Here is a 16438-nt window from a genome sequence, read left to right as displayed (position 1 = left end):
GTGTGCTGTCAAGTCTTGTTTGACTAATGGAAGTGTTTATCCATGATGCATGTACATGCCACGGACACAATTCAACTGCCCTTTTTTCAAAGTTTTATTGTCTCAAAGGATGATTTCGCTATACATGCATCAGGCCATTTTACAACTAGCATTTTTGCCGTATTGATTCGTTTTGTTTTTCTCAACAATCAACTGTCTTGGCTTTATTGTTTCCGCTGTGTCTTCGGATATCATTAAGTTCGTGTTACGAGGTTTAACGTGTGTTACTTATATAGCGAATAAACAGAAAACTAGGGACAAAAGATAGAAATTGGACTCCAGCAAGCTACGTGTTGGTCGTAAGAAGCGACTTAGTTGAACAGGATCGGTGACTTATTTTAATTATGTGTGATCGTACTCCTAAGGCGCGGATCGATGCTTATAAGATCAATCGCTTGACTATCTTGTCCAGACAGGATAAGTTAGCTGGCCGCCATCATATAGCTGCTGGAAGGTGTTGGTGTGGCGTTAGCAAACGAACGAGATGCCAATGTTGTACTGTTACCCTCGGTGTTCTGTCGCCCTCGGTGTTCTGTCGCGGTATTGTACTGTCGATCTTGTTGTACTCTCACCCTTGTTATGCCACTGTTGTACTCTCACTCATGTTGTACTGTCTCTCCTGAAATGTCATTCTTGTCTTCATGTCACTCTATGAATCGAACTCGGGTCTTCGACTTGACGAGCTAATGCTTTGACCATTAGGGTACCCCACCGCCCCGTATATCATGAAGCGAAATGTAGCCTGTCGAAGTGATGATGGCCCCGGCCCTTTCACGTGAATTCTAGTGTGATTATACCATTAGTTCTTGTATGTTTAGAAGAATCTGTGCATCATGTAAATGTCAAGCCGTCAAATGAAGCCTTTCTGAGAGGAGTTTAAACCCCACTGACCATTAATTCCAGGTTAAACTTTTCGAAAAAATGGATGCTTATGACTTTGTACATATTATTCATTTGCTTCGGGCAAGCAATTTGCTTCTATAATGCACCTTTGATGAAGCTCCAGTTAGATTTACTGTCAAACGAAAGCATAGCATTTCCTGTCTGAGGCCACTGTTGCAAGAACAAATTTCAAGGGATCGATTGCTTTAGGTTTGATGTCTTCCATTATTGATAAAGTTCCATAACTGTTAACGATTGTTGCTTTAAATTATAGCTTGAGGCAGTTTCTTGTTTCATGTAATTGATTGTGGTGCGTGTTCAATCCCTTTAGTAACACTTCAAGGAACAGCAGAAATAGATCATGTGCAAACCCTGAACATATGAATCGATTATTTTCATTATTAATGTCCTTCAGTTTAACATTTAGTATTTCTTTATTAACCCATTAAGTCATTACTCTTCCACTTCTTTGTCTGATAAGGGTTAGATAATTTAGAGGGCGTTGTGACACAGCTGGTGTATTCCTGGCTGTGGCGTAAAATGACATTCACTTTGTCTGCGAGGCGAGACATTTCCACTATATATCATTACTACAGCTTTCACCCGTGAAGGTACGGGTTAGAATTGGTCTTCGGCAACCCCTGCTTTTTATAAGAGGCGACTAACGGGATCGGGTGGTCTGACTCGCCGACATGGTTGACACTCATCATCGTTTCCCAATTTCGTAGATCGATGCTCATGATGTCGATCACTGGTTTGTCTGGTTCAAACTCGATTATTTACATACCGCCGCCAAGTGCAGCGTTAAGCAACAAACAAGCAAAAACAATCTTCACACTTGTCTTCTTTCCCAGAGCCTTGGGGTATCGATGGAGCAGATGCCAACAGGCGAAGTACAAGCCGCTGTGGACAATTACACCAAAGACGTCAGCCATGTTTACTGTCACCCCTTTGACACATCCACCTCATCGCCGGATACGCCAGGTAGGCACTTCTAGGCAGAGAAGACAAACCTGAATGCTCAACGAAAATTTCTCTGGATCTGGGCTGCACAGGCTTGAATTCATATTGTTTCTAGTTTCGTGACAGATATACGTCAGCTGCAGTATTGTGAGTGCCGCGTTACTGAACAACAAGAAAACACACACAACAACAGCATTCTAATAAAGTAATAACTAACAGGCAAACGAAAGTATGCACCTATGTTTGATGGTGGCTAGAGATGAGCCAAACAGGAAATTGGTATTTGATAGTGATTTATTTGATACGTGTAATATACAAGTAATTGTGGTTTGGAGTTTTCGGAGACAATGTTTAGCCCAGTACTGTTTTCATAGTTTTTGTAAATATTATTTTGCTGCACAATATCTTTTTTGTGAGAGTTGATTTTGTATTTTGTAACAGCATTTATTCCACCACACAGCAAGGGCCACATTAGATAAACATAACACATTGAACCCATGGAGAATCGAACCCGGTTTCTCGGCGTGACAAGTGAACACTTTAACCACCAGGCTACCCTACCAACCCTTTATGTTCAGGGACTATGACTTAATCAATGTGTGTATGTTGTCGCTCGGGTCATGCAAACAGCAACGCACCCCAGGAGATTATCTAACAGACGGAATGGTTCCCACGGCTCACATACAACCTCGCTAATGGGACTCAAGCCTGCGGGTTTGTGGTTATGCAATTTATACTGAAGCTTAAAAGTAATTGTGATCATCTGAATCCATTTATGACTGGAAAGTAATAACATTTATGAAGATATTCTCAACGTGGTTTTACACATAAATCGATCGTCTAACTGAAGGGAAAACAAATCACTTGTCGAGACAAAATTGCTTCATGCTATATTTAAGAAAATATGCCGAGAGGGGGTTGTTATCGTATATTTAATACGCTGTAGGGAGAATACACCAAGAGAGACTCTGTCCAAGGAGAGACACAGCAATTAATGGTATATTCCCTGCTTGGAGTCTTATTGCACTGTGAACGACCACCATAAGTCGTTCATTTCCTGAATGAAATATTAATATGGATTAATGGATATTAATGAAATTTATCAGCTTTAAAACACCCACCTTTAAACATTCATAACTCCACAAATAAAAAATGATATCGGTAATGCCTAGTTCTTGAACAGGGATATAGTTATGTATTGTCGAATAATTATCACAAACACCAAAACGTTTGACAGCTACTGTCTGTACTCTTTCTCCTGTTGCAGATTGTCATGTCTCGTTATTTTTAAAATTTCGTTTGTACGACCATTGCGTTATTCTGCCTTTTCAGCGTCATTTTAGGGGAACAAATCACAATCTCTTATAATAATATCGTACATTTACGACTTCGCTTTTGTTGCACTCTCCGGAAATGACGTCATGATAGAACCACCTCTAATAGTGAAATAACCGACGCCTCGGTTTACATAGTTCTTTGCAATTAATCGAGTAGGCCTACTTATCCTGTATACATGCGTAATTTGGTCGATAAGAGCCACAAGATACACTTTTTTCACATTTAAACAGCTGAACCTCATAGATATAAACTGGAAATATTCAGAGCACACTCACTGCTTGGCAGGACTTCAGCCTAATGTTGGGCGATGGGGTCGCCGAGTGGTTTAAGTGTTCGCTCGTCACACCGAAAACCCTTGTTCGATTCCCATTTCATGTGAAGCCCATTTCTTGTGTCCGTCGCGATCGTGGTATTGCAAGAATATTGCTAAAAGCGGCGTAAAACCATTGTCACTCACTCACAATGTAACACCAGCATACTTAAACGTGTTTGTAAATAGCGACAAAATTAAATTCTACAAGACAAGATGAACCTATCGAGGTGTGGGTACTGATCCACTAAGCGTTTGTAACAGTACATTATTCGTAAGCCTATGATGAACTACAGATTTACGACAGGTCGTAAGGTTACGAACGCTTTGTGGATCGGGACCCGGGTCCTATGGCCTTTGGTTCTTTATAGTCTTAATATGTGTGCAGTTGATCTCAAACTTTGATTTCAGAGAACTATATTGTGCTGTGGCAAACCTTTCTTCTGATGCAATAAACACGTCGATGACTCACAGAACACGATCCAAACCATATAGAATTGACAATAAACTGTAAATAAACAAGCATGCATGATTACACATACAAGGATACTCCTAAATATCAAACAATAGCTAAACATTTGTTGGTTGTTATAGAACAAGGAACATAGACAGGTTTGAAGAAAGTATGTCGACATTTAAGTTATTTTGGATTAGATTAAGAAAATATTAATGCTCAGAATGTAGCCATCTGTATCTAAACTCTTAGTTTAATGTATTTCAAGCGACGTCCTTGAGTCAATATTGAAATATTCGTATTCATAAAATAATATTGAACAAGGTTTATGGATAACAACTTCTGTTTTTTGTCGTGAGTGCGACGTTTCGATACATATGTTCGTGCCGTTGTTAAGCACCAACAAAGGTACAAGAATCTGTATCGAAACGTCGCACTCACGAAATAAAAGAAGTTGTTTTGCCACTCAAAGAAGTTATCATAAAAGGAGAAAATAGCAAAGAGCAAAAAGGAAAGCTCTCAAGACATCTCTGCTGACAGCAGAATCCTGAAATAACAGGAAAACGTGACTGACAAGGCAAATGTGAAATCCCTTGACATGATACAAGAACGGTGAGTCCTAATGTTGTATGGTTGTAATGGAGCAAGTGACTGTATATTTGTCACATTGTTTACATTTCTTTGTTTGTAGGTATCATGTGGTAAATTCAGTTGATAAGTAAGTCAAAAGCATCATCATCACAAAAGCAACAACAACAACAGCAGCAGTAGTGTCAGAAGTAGCTCAAGCTACTGGAAGCTGTATCCATTGTGCGAATTCGACTATAGTCATGTAATAAGACTGACTGACTGACTGAGTTTGGTTTTACGCCGCTTTTAGCAATATTCCAGCAACATCACGGCGGGGGACACAAGAAATGGGCTTCACATCAGGTAATAAGAAGGCATAAGATGCTGCCGACTCGGTGTCTGCGTGAAGAGCATCCTCCCCCACCTCATGTAAACACCAAGGAACTTTGCTGATACGTTTACAAATGACCAAATGTTTCGTAGATTGTAAATGTTTTGTCGCTTTTACTGTACGAATCTATCCGGGCGCTGACACCCAGCCAATACTGTCCGCCGCCAGAGTTGCTTAACTGCCTTGGAATTGTGAATTGTACGTTGTCTGTACAGTAACTTGATGGCTCCAGAAAATGCTTTACGAATATATATGTGATGCTTGAGTAAGTACCTGTACTTGCGACATGTATGGGGCGATGGGGAGGCTAGGGGATAAAGTTAAAGACCCGACCGAAGACCCGGGTTCGATTCCCCACATGGGTACAATGTGCGAAACCCATTTTTGGTGTTCCCCGCCGTGATATTACTGGGATATTGCTACAAACGGGCGTAAAACCATACTCACTCACTCACTCACTCACATTGCTGCATGTACACATTATTTTCATCAGAACATTTTTGCAAAGAAAATTTAATTTAATCGAAAAGTCACCTTATAAATGTATTGCCAGAAATATCAACGGTTTAACTGCTAACATATGTTCCTACAGCGTAACTAATCTAAATCTGAACCTACTGGACGATAGACATGTTGGCTGTAACATGGTGGTCATCGCCATGCCGTATCTCGGGGCCAAAGGTGAAACGTGACCAATCATGGAATCCTTGAAGAGTCGTGGTGGTGCCATGTATTGAGTAACATCCCCAGGACGTGGGTATAAAGAACCCACGACACATCGGGTCATCACCAACAGCACCGACACACCTGAAGACTCTGCAATATGTTCAAGATCGCCCTGTTTGCAATGTGCTTGGCCTATGTGGCTGCGGTAAGTACGAATCGAATATAATATTAAATATTTTCTTCCATGACTTTTGATACTTGTTCGGATCATCTAGACGTCGACATGTTGGAAATTCAGTCTTTTATCACTGTTCAGATGAAAACTCCAATTTTAACCCATTAATACAATTTGCTTTATTATTGTTGGCTAAAATCTGACGAAAATGGTAGAATAAGATAGACTTAACACCTTGTTTCATCAGTATATGATAGTTAATCATTAACACACGCTTATACTGATCCGTAATACCGGCAGCGCTTTTAGCAGAGATGTCTTAGGGTTCTTGGGGTTTTTCAACTATACTCATGCCAATAATGGTTGTCACCCCTCTCCCCACCCCAATCCCACACAATACCCCACACCCCACACCCTCTCCAATTAAAGAAATTGAAGGGGGTGACAACCATTATTGGCATGAGTATATTTTGCCATTTTCCCGCTGTCTCTTTGGATAATCTAGACGCTACTCCTTCATGCAGACGTTGTATATGACATGATTATGGCATTGGGGTTTTTCGTTTTTGTTTGGTTACTAGATTAAAGCAATTTGCGAAAATTCCAGAACGTCTAATGTTATGATAAACGTGACCAACTGAGTATTTATACTTTTTTTAGAAAGCGTAACACAATAAATGTATATGTGTGACGTTCTGCCTTTTTTATAAACGGCATTGTGGATTATTCAGTGTTAATATGTTACATGAAAGAATATGCATGTTTCTATGTTTAAGACTTTGATATTCTCAGGCTGACCAGATGTGCAAGTCAGATAGTGAGTGTGGCACCGACGAATGCTGTCTGCACCCTGTCTTCCACAAACGCTTCATCTTCGACTTCGACACCGTCCACGTGAAGGGGATGTGCTATCCTCGGGGGCAAGAGAAGGAGTTCTGCGAACCCCCCATGGTGCACAACCCCTTCCACCCCAACCTCCACGAGTGGCACTGCCCCTGCATGAGCGGCCTGGAGTGTCATGGCGAAAAAGAGCATCATGCCAACGGCATGCATACATACAGCAACCCACGTTGTCGAGCTGCGACGATGCCTACGACAATGATGCCTGCAACGATGATGCCTATGACGACGATGCCTACAACGATGATGCCTATGACGACGATGCCTACAACGATGATGCCCATGACGACCATGATGCCTTCGACGATGACCAATACCAACGGTGGGACTCAGACGCCGATGACCTAAAACGACAACGAACAAACAACGATGTCGACACCGACTTCACGTCGACAAATTATTTGTCCTAATGTCAGAAGGTTGTTTTTGTAACTTGTTGGGTGGAATCACAAACACAGGGCAATATTCTGAAAAAAGTAATGATTTCCATTGCTCCTGGGTGGCTCCTGGGGTTTTGAACAATGAATATGGGCTGCGGTTGATAATAAATCTATTGATCTCAATCAATTGTTCCTGTTATGCTTGCTGAGATATCGATCATTTCTCTTTTACGATACTCTCAATAGCTATCAAAAGCCGTTTGTATTTCATCAGGATTTGTTGTTATGGTAGTTTATGCTACGGGAAGGAGTTATGATTACATACACTTTACCAAAGGTTAAGTACCGCCAAATCAATACGATCTCAAACAAAAAGCGCTTTTTTATTGTCACCGTTCTGTGAGCTGTTAGTTATGTACCAAGAACGTACGTACGCTGACCGTCAATCTGCAGTGGGATATCACTATAAATTCCCGGTCAGGACACGCACGCACGCACGCACGCACGCACGCACGCACGCACGCACGCACGATCGCACGCACGCACGATCGCACGCACGCACGCATTTTCGTGGCTATAACAGTGCAAAAGTCGTGAAGGCGACATCTTACCCCTTTTCACTTCATCCTCCACACGGACGGTGGGTTAGCCTAGTAGTTAAAACGTTCGATCGTCAAAGCGAAGACCGGGGTTCGATTCCCGACATGGGTTCTATATGTGAAGCCCATTTCTTGTATCCCCCGCCGTGACATTGCTGGAATATTGCTAAAAGCGGCGTAAAACAATACTCATTCGCTCATCCTGAGGGATCTGGGTGCACCCGAACTTCATTCTCAGCTCCGTGTTAATTGTGAAGCTCATGTAGCCCTATAAGACGCTGGAATAATACCTGTCTTCTCATCCTATCGGGTACCCATGCTTTGCTGGATGAACGAAAGTATAGTTGGGAAAAAGGTTCTTGATTAAGAAGACACATATTACAAGGGTTTCTGTGTGAGACATGATCAAAGCCTCATAATCCCACAGTCACCAATCCACCGACTCTACGCGATCAGCGTTGCTTAATTGCTCATGATTTGTGATCCGTGCTCTGGGCTCGGTACTACGACGGGAAAGGAGACAGCCGAAAGGACATAAACTCATTATTGCCACATTGTACCGCTGAGATTAAAGTGTTTCAACACCCGCATTCTGTTTATTATGAAAGCGGTAATCTACTCTAAAGCGTCAATGGAAAAGCCATGATCTTAAATCAATACTAATTATTGATGGTCGGATACACAGCTTCCGTTTTACAAATTGTTTTGCTTGCTAGATTTTTTGTTCTGATAACATGATAAACTGTTTAGTAAGTAGAGCTCACGTCGTCCACTGGGTAAGGGCGCAACAACTCTATGAATAGAATCGTCTTGATACCAACTCCACTCCGTTCGAATCCCGCCTGTGATACTAGGAATTTCCAAACATCCATTACAAATCTCACCGAATGGTTTTAGGCTGTTTTTCTTTTGTTAGCTGAAATTTTACTGTATACTATTTAATTCAGGACAGCTGTTAAAATTACATGGATTTCAGCAAATCAGTGATGACACCAGGAGTTTGCGAAGGTGTCAATCATGTAATGATTGTTTGTTATTTAACGCCGCACTCAGTAATATCTATGCCGTAGGATGGTGGTCCGTGAATAATGTAGTCTGGACCAAGTGATTGACATCATGAGCATCGATGTATGTAAAAGCGATACGATTACAAACAAGTCAGCAAGCCTTACCATCTAATCCCGTCAGTCGTCTCTTACGACCAGCATGTGTTGCTGAAGAAAAATTCAAATTCTGAATTTCATCAATGATGTGAACATCAACGACCCAAGCCCATTCGGGTTTTACTGCCACATTAAGCTGGTACACTGTTATATCACTGAGATATGTTTCTCTTGCGGCGTCAAACTTCGACTTCTTTCTTTAACCAGTCAGGATATTACAGTAGGAACCACCTGCTACAACTCAACAGAGAATACACTCAGTCTGAGAAACCTTATTGTATATACACGTGTACAGTTGCAGTCTTCATTGTCTAAGGATATATTCCACTGTGTCTCTTTAAGCGGCGAGTTCAGCTATGTTTAAGCTGTGTGGTCTTAACAGCATTAGGAGTTAAACCACGCCGAGGACTAAGGTTCGATTCCCCACATGGGTACAATGTGTGAAGACCATTTCTGGTGATCCCGGCCGTGATATTGCCAAACCCGGCGTAAAACTACACCCACCCACCCACCCAAACCCACTCACTCACTCACTCACTCACTCCTCAAAACTAGATATAAGCGATGTGTGGAAACTGAGCCTGAAATAGTCAAGAACATACACTGTGCATATGTTGACGACATAAGCATCGATCAGCGCCTTCATATATATTAAAACAGACAGCAAACCCACAAACCATAGTCACCAACCGATCCACAATTAAGTCCCTTTTGCAACACGCATTGAATACGCAGATATTGGTACTCTCCATATTACCACAAACCACAGTGATCAACCGATCCACAATTAAGTCCTTGTCACAAAATGCATTGAGTACGCAGACATTGGTAGATTCCATATTGCCACAAACCATAGTCACCAACGATCCACAATTAAGTCCCTTTTGCAACACGCATTGAATACGCACATATTGGTACACTGCATATTACCACAAACCATAGTCACCAAACAATCCCCAATTAAGTCCTTTTTGCAAAATGCACTGAGTATGCAGATATTGGTATTCTGATATGATATGTTTTAGGTTCTCCGGGACATTCAGGGTGGCGGGGTAGCTTAGTGGTTGAAGCATCACGCCCAAGACCCTGGTTCGATTCCCCACATGGGTGCAATGGGTGTCGGTCTCTTGTGTCCTCCTCAGCTATGGTGCCGGAGTAGTGCTAAAAGTGGAGTAAAACTAAACTCTCTCATTCCAGAGGACTTCTCTAGTGCAGATGGAATCGCTTGGACTAAAACCAAAAGTGTAGCAAGGAACATCTGCTTGTTGATGGATTGGGTATCAGTTTTCTATTATTCAATTTCTGTTTCAGAGTATTTTCTACGATCTAAATACAACTCGACACATATGACTACATAATCTGACTACACCATCATAACTCCGGTACGCAGGAATAGGACAGGTGCACAGATCTAAATATGAAACAGGTGAGGCGGTCTCACTTGTCTCGGGGCTGTGGGGTAGCCTAGTGGTGAAAGCTTTCGTTCGTCACGTCGAAGAAGCGAGTTCGATTCCCCACATGGGTACAATGTATGAAGCCCATTTCTGGTGTCCCTTGCTGTGATATTGCTGGAATGTTCCTAAAAACGGCGAAAATCATACTCACTTACTCCACTTATTGTTTGTTCAAAAATCTTCTCATGGTATTTGCTTTCGTTTATGAAGAATTGTCCTGAACCTCTAACGATAGATACAGTACAACCAGAAATTATTGAGAATTTAAAGATTGTAATTATTTTATTTTTTTCACTGATTATTCACGTATTAAATGTGAATATTAGCAGAACATAACTCCAGATTCAAAGACAGGTGAACAGTTAGTATTTATCAAGTCACCATGGGCAGCAATGCAGGCTTCAATGCGGCGGGGCATACTACTGATCAAAGAAGTTAGAAAGTCGTGGTCCATGCTGTCCCAATATCGGACCACCTCTTCTTTCATTTCAGCAATATTTGTCAGATTTTTCTTATTGACACTTTCCTTCATAAGTCCCCAAACATTTTCTATTGGATTTAGGTCAGGGCTATAGCTTGGCCAATCTAATAATGTCATATTTTGGGTCCGAAACCAGGCCTGTGAATGCTTTGAACGATGTTTTGGGTCGTTGTCCTGCTGGAAAGTCCAAACATTTCCATAGAACACGTGAGTAGATTGAAGTAAATGTCCCTCGAGAATATCTGTGTACCGCTCACTGTTCATATTCCCTTCAAATACACAGAGGGGCGTTGTCCCTAACACAGATATGCCACCCCACACGTTAAATTTCGGACTGTACTTTGGGCGCTGATGCAAAGGTTTTTCAGTTTTCAGCCACACAGAACTTTCATCTTAGAAATTCACATTGTCCCAGTTAAAATTTCTATGCTGTAAGCACCAGTTCAACCTTCGCTCCTTTTTGTTCAGGTTTCATGATCGGTGATGGAATTCCTCGACTTTTCTGCCAACCCATTGCATGCAGCTCAGTTCTAATTGTCTCCTTACAGACAGCCACAGTTCCTCTATCAATCATATCCAGCCTTAAGTTTTCTAAACTCCTTCGTTTGTTTTTAGAAAACGAAATGTTTCGTAGATTGTAAATGTTTTGTCGCTTTTACTGTACGAATCTATCCGGGCGCTGACACCCAGCCAATACTGTCCGCCGCCAGAGTTGCTTAACTGCCTCGGAATTGTGAATTGTACGTTGTCTGTACAGTAACTTGATGGCTCCAGAAAATGCTTTACGAATATATATGTGATGCTTGAGTAAGTACCTGTACTTGCGACATGTATGGGGCGATGGGGAGGCTAGGGGATAAAGTTAAAGACCCGACCGAAGACCCGGGTTCGATTCCCCACATGGGTACAATGTGCGAAACCCATTTTTGGTGTTCCCCGCCGTGATATTACTGGGATATTGCTACAAACGGGCGTAAAACCATACTCACTCACTCACTCACATTGCTGCATGTACACATTATTTTCATCAGAACATTTTTGCAAAGAAAATTTAATTTAATCGAAAAGTCACCTTATAAATGTATTGCCAGAAATATCAACGGTTTAACTGCTAACATATGTTCCTACAGCGTAACTAATCTAAATCTGAACCTACTGGACGATAGACATGTTGGCTGTAACATGGTGGTCATCGCCATGCCGTATCTCGGGGCCAAAGGTGAAACGTGACCAATCATGGAATCCTTGAAGAGTCGTGGTGGTGCCATGTATTGAGTAACATCCCCAGGACGTGGGTATAAAGAACCCACGACACACTGGGTCATCACCAACAGCACCGACACACCTGAAGACTCTGCAATATGTTCAAGATCGCCCTGTTCGCAATGTGCCTGGCCTATGTGGCTGCGGTAAGTACGAATCGAATATAATATTAAATATTTTCTTCCATGACTTTTGATACTTGTTCGGATCATCTAGACGTCGACATGTTGGAAATTCAGTCTTTTATCACTGTTCAGATGAAAACTCCCATTTTAACCCATTAATACAATTTGCTTTATTATTGTTGGCTTAAATCTGACGAAAATGGTAGAATAAGATAGACTTAACACCTTGTTTCATCAGTATATGATAGTTAATCATTAAAACACGCTTATACTGATCCGTAATACCGGCAGCGCTTTTAGCAGAGATGTCTTAGGGTTCTTGGGGTTTTTCAAACTATACTCATGCCAATAATGGTTGTCACCCCTCTCCCCACCCCAATCCCACACACCCCCACACCCACACTCCCTCTCCAATTAAAACAATTGAAGGGGTGACAACCATTATTAGCATGAGTATATTTTGCCATTTTCCCGCTGTCTCTTTGGATAATCTAGACGCTACTCCTTCATGCAGACGTTGTATATGACATGATTATGGCATTGGGGTTTTTCGTTTTTGTTTGGTTACTAGATTAAAGCAATTTGCGAAAATTCCAGAACGTCTAATGTTATGATAAACGTGACCAACTGAGTATTTATACTTTTTTTTAGAAAGCGTAACACAACGGCATTGTGGATTATTCAGTGTTAATATGTTACATGAAAGAACATGCATGTTTCTATGTTTAAGACTTTGTTATTCTCAGGCTGACCAGATGTGCAAGTCAGATAGTGAGTGTGGCACCGACGAATGCTGTCTGCACCCTGTCTTCCACAAACGCTTCATCTTCGACTTCGACACCGTCCACGTGAAGGGGATGTGCTATCCTCGGGGGCAAGAGAAGGAGTTCTGCGAACCCCCCATGGTGCACAACCCCTTCCACCCCAACCTCCACGAGTGGCACTGCCCCTGCATGAGCGGCCTGGAGTGTCATGGCGAAAAAGAGCATCATGCCAACGGCATGCATACATACAGCAACCCACGTTGTCGAGCTGCGACGATGCCTACGACAATGATGCCTGCAACGATGATGCCTATGACGACGATGCCTACAACGATGATGCCTATGACGACGATGCCTACAACGATGATGCCCATGACGACCATGATGCCTTCGACAATGACCAATACCAACGGTGGGACTCAGACGCCGATGACCTAAAACGACAACGAACAAACAACGATGTCGACAACCGACTCACGTCGACAAATTATTTGTCCTAATGTCAGAAGGTTGTTTTTGTAACTTGTTGGGTGGAATCACAAACACAGGGCAGTATTCTGAAAAAAGTAATGATTTCCATTGCTCCTGGGTGGCTCCTGGGGTTTTGTACAATGACTATGGGCTGCGGTTGATAATAAATCAATTGATCTCAATCAATTGTTCCTGTTATGCTTGCTGAGATATCGATCATTTCTCTTTTACGATACTCGTTTGTATTTCATCAGGATTGGTTATTATTGTAGTTTATGCTACGGGAAGGAGTTATGATTACATACACTTCATCAAAGGTTAAGTACCTCCAAATCAAAGCGATCTCAAACCAAAAGCGCGTTTTGTATTGTCACCGTTCTGTGAGCTGTTAATTATGTACCGATAACGTACGTCCACTGACCGTCAATTTACGGTGGGATACCACTATAAAATCTGGGTCAGGACACGCACGCACGCACGCATACATTTTCGTGACTCTAAAAGTGCAAAAATCGTGAAGGCGACATCTTACCCCTTTTCACTTCATCCTCCACACGGGCGGTGGGTTAGCCTAGTAGTTAAAGCGTTCGATCGTCAAAGCGAAGACCGTGGTTCGATTCCCGTCATGGGTACATGTACTATGTGTGAAGCCCATTTCTTGTATCCCCTGCCGTGACATTGCTGGAATATTGCTAAAAGCGGCGTAAAACCGTACTCACTCACACATCCTGCGGGATCTGGGTGCACTCGATCTTCATTCTCAGCTCCCTGTTAATTGTGAATCCCATGTAGCCCTATAAGACGTTGGAATAATACCTGTCATCTCATCCTATCGGGTACCCATGCTTTGCTGGATCAACGAAAGAATAGTTGGGAAAAAAGGTTCTTGATTAAGAAGACACATATTACAAGGGTTTCTGTGTGAGACATGATCAAAGCCTCATAATCCCACAAGCGTCATATCGCCGAACAGTCGCCCATCCACCGAATCTATGCGACCAGCGTTGCTTAATTGCACATGATTTGTGATCCGTGCTCTGGGCTCGGTACTACGACGGGAAAGGAGACAGCCGAAAGGACGTAACTCATTATTGTCACATTGTACCGCTGAGATTAAAGTGTTTCAACACCTGCATTCTGTTTATTATGAAAGCGGTAATCTACTCTAAAGCGTCAATGGAAAAGCCATGATCTTAAATCAATACTAATTATTGATGGTTGGATTCACAGCTTCCGTTTTACAAATTGTTTTTCTTGCTAGATTTTTTGTTCTGAAAACATGACAGTTTAAACTGTTTAGTAAGTAGAGCTCACGTCGTCCACTGGGTAAGGGCGCAACAACTCTATGAATAGAATCGTCTTGATACCAACTCCACTCCGTTCGAATCCCGCCTGTGATACTAGGAATTTCCAAACATCCATTACGAATCTCACCAAATGGTTTTAGGCTGTTTTTCTTTTGTTAGCTGAAATTTTACTGAATATTATTTAATTCAGGACAGCTGTTAAAATTACATGAATGGATTTCAAAATTACATGAATGGATTTCAGCAAATCGGTGATGACACCAGGTGTTCGTGAAGGTATCCATCATGTAATGATTGTTTGTTATTTAACGCCGCACTCAGCAATATCCATGCCGTATGATGGTGGTCCGTGAATAATGTAGTCTGGACCAAGTGATTGACATCATGAGCATCGATGTATGTAAAAGCGATGCGATTACAAACACCCACCACGCCAGCAAACCTTACCATCTATTCCCGTCAGTCGCCTGTTACGACCAGCATGGGTTGCTGAAGAAAAATTCAAATTCTGAATTTCATCAATGATGGGAACATCAACGACCAAAGCCCATTTGGGTTTTACTGCCACATTAAGCTGGTACACTGTTATACCACTGAGTTATGTTTCTCTTGCGGCGTCAAACTTCGACCGCGTTCTCTAAACCAGTCAGGATATTACAGTAGGCACCACCTGCCACAACTCAACAGAGAATACACTCAGTCTGAGAAACCTTATTGTATATACACGTGTACAGTTGCAGTCTTCATTGTCTAAGGATATATTCCACTGTGTCTCTTTAAGCGGCGAGTTCAGCTATGTTTAAGCTGGATGTTCTTAACAGCATTAGGAGTTAAACCACGCCGAGGACTAAGGTTCGATTCCCCACATGGGTACAATGTGTGAAGACTCACTCACTCACTCACTCACTCACTCACTCACTCACTCACTCACTCACTCACTCACTCACTCACTCACTCACTAGCTCACTCACTCACTCACTCACTCACTCACCCACCCATTGTAATTATTAGAAGAGACCGAAGTCCTTTTTCTTAACTATTTTCCTTAAAAGATATTTCATACAATAAAAGATAATTCAATAAATGTTTACAAGGTGAGGAATTGAAAGTAAACACATAGTTGAATATTTCTTTCGGAAGCAGTCGCTTGGTGTCTGGACGAGAACAAGAACATAATTAACAGAGAAGTAAAACTACTCTTCCGTCGGCAAAAGAAGAATGGTCAGTTGGGATCTGAGAAAATCGAAAACTAGATATAAGCGATGTGTGGAAACTGAGCCTGAAATAGTCAAGAACATACACTGTGCATATGTTGACGACATAAGCATCGACCAGCGCCTTCATATATATTAAAACAAACAGCAAAACCACAAACCATAGTCACCAACTGATCCACAATTAAGTCCCTTTTGCAACACGCATTGAATACGCAGATATTGGTACTCTCCATATTACCACAAGCCATAGTCACCAACCGATCCACAATTAAGTCCATTTTGCAACACGCAGTGAATACGCAGATATTGGTCTCTCCATATTACCACAAACCACAGTGACCAACCTATCCACAATTAAGTCCTTGTCACAAAACTGCATTGAGTACGCAGACATTGGAACACTCTATATTGCCACAAACCACAGTGACCGACCGATCCACAATTAAGTCCTTTTTGCTACACGTACTGAGTACGCAGACATTGGTAGACTCCATATTACCACAAAGCACAGTGACTAACCGATCCA

The sequence above is a fragment of the Haliotis rubra genome, unplaced genomic scaffold (genome assembly GCF_003918875.1).
Source record: "Haliotis rubra isolate DU_JTF1 unplaced genomic scaffold, ASM391887v1 Scf316, whole genome shotgun sequence".
Taxonomy (NCBI): domain Eukaryota; kingdom Metazoa; phylum Mollusca; class Gastropoda; order Lepetellida; family Haliotidae; genus Haliotis; species Haliotis rubra.
This window is presented reverse-complemented; position numbering follows the sequence as displayed.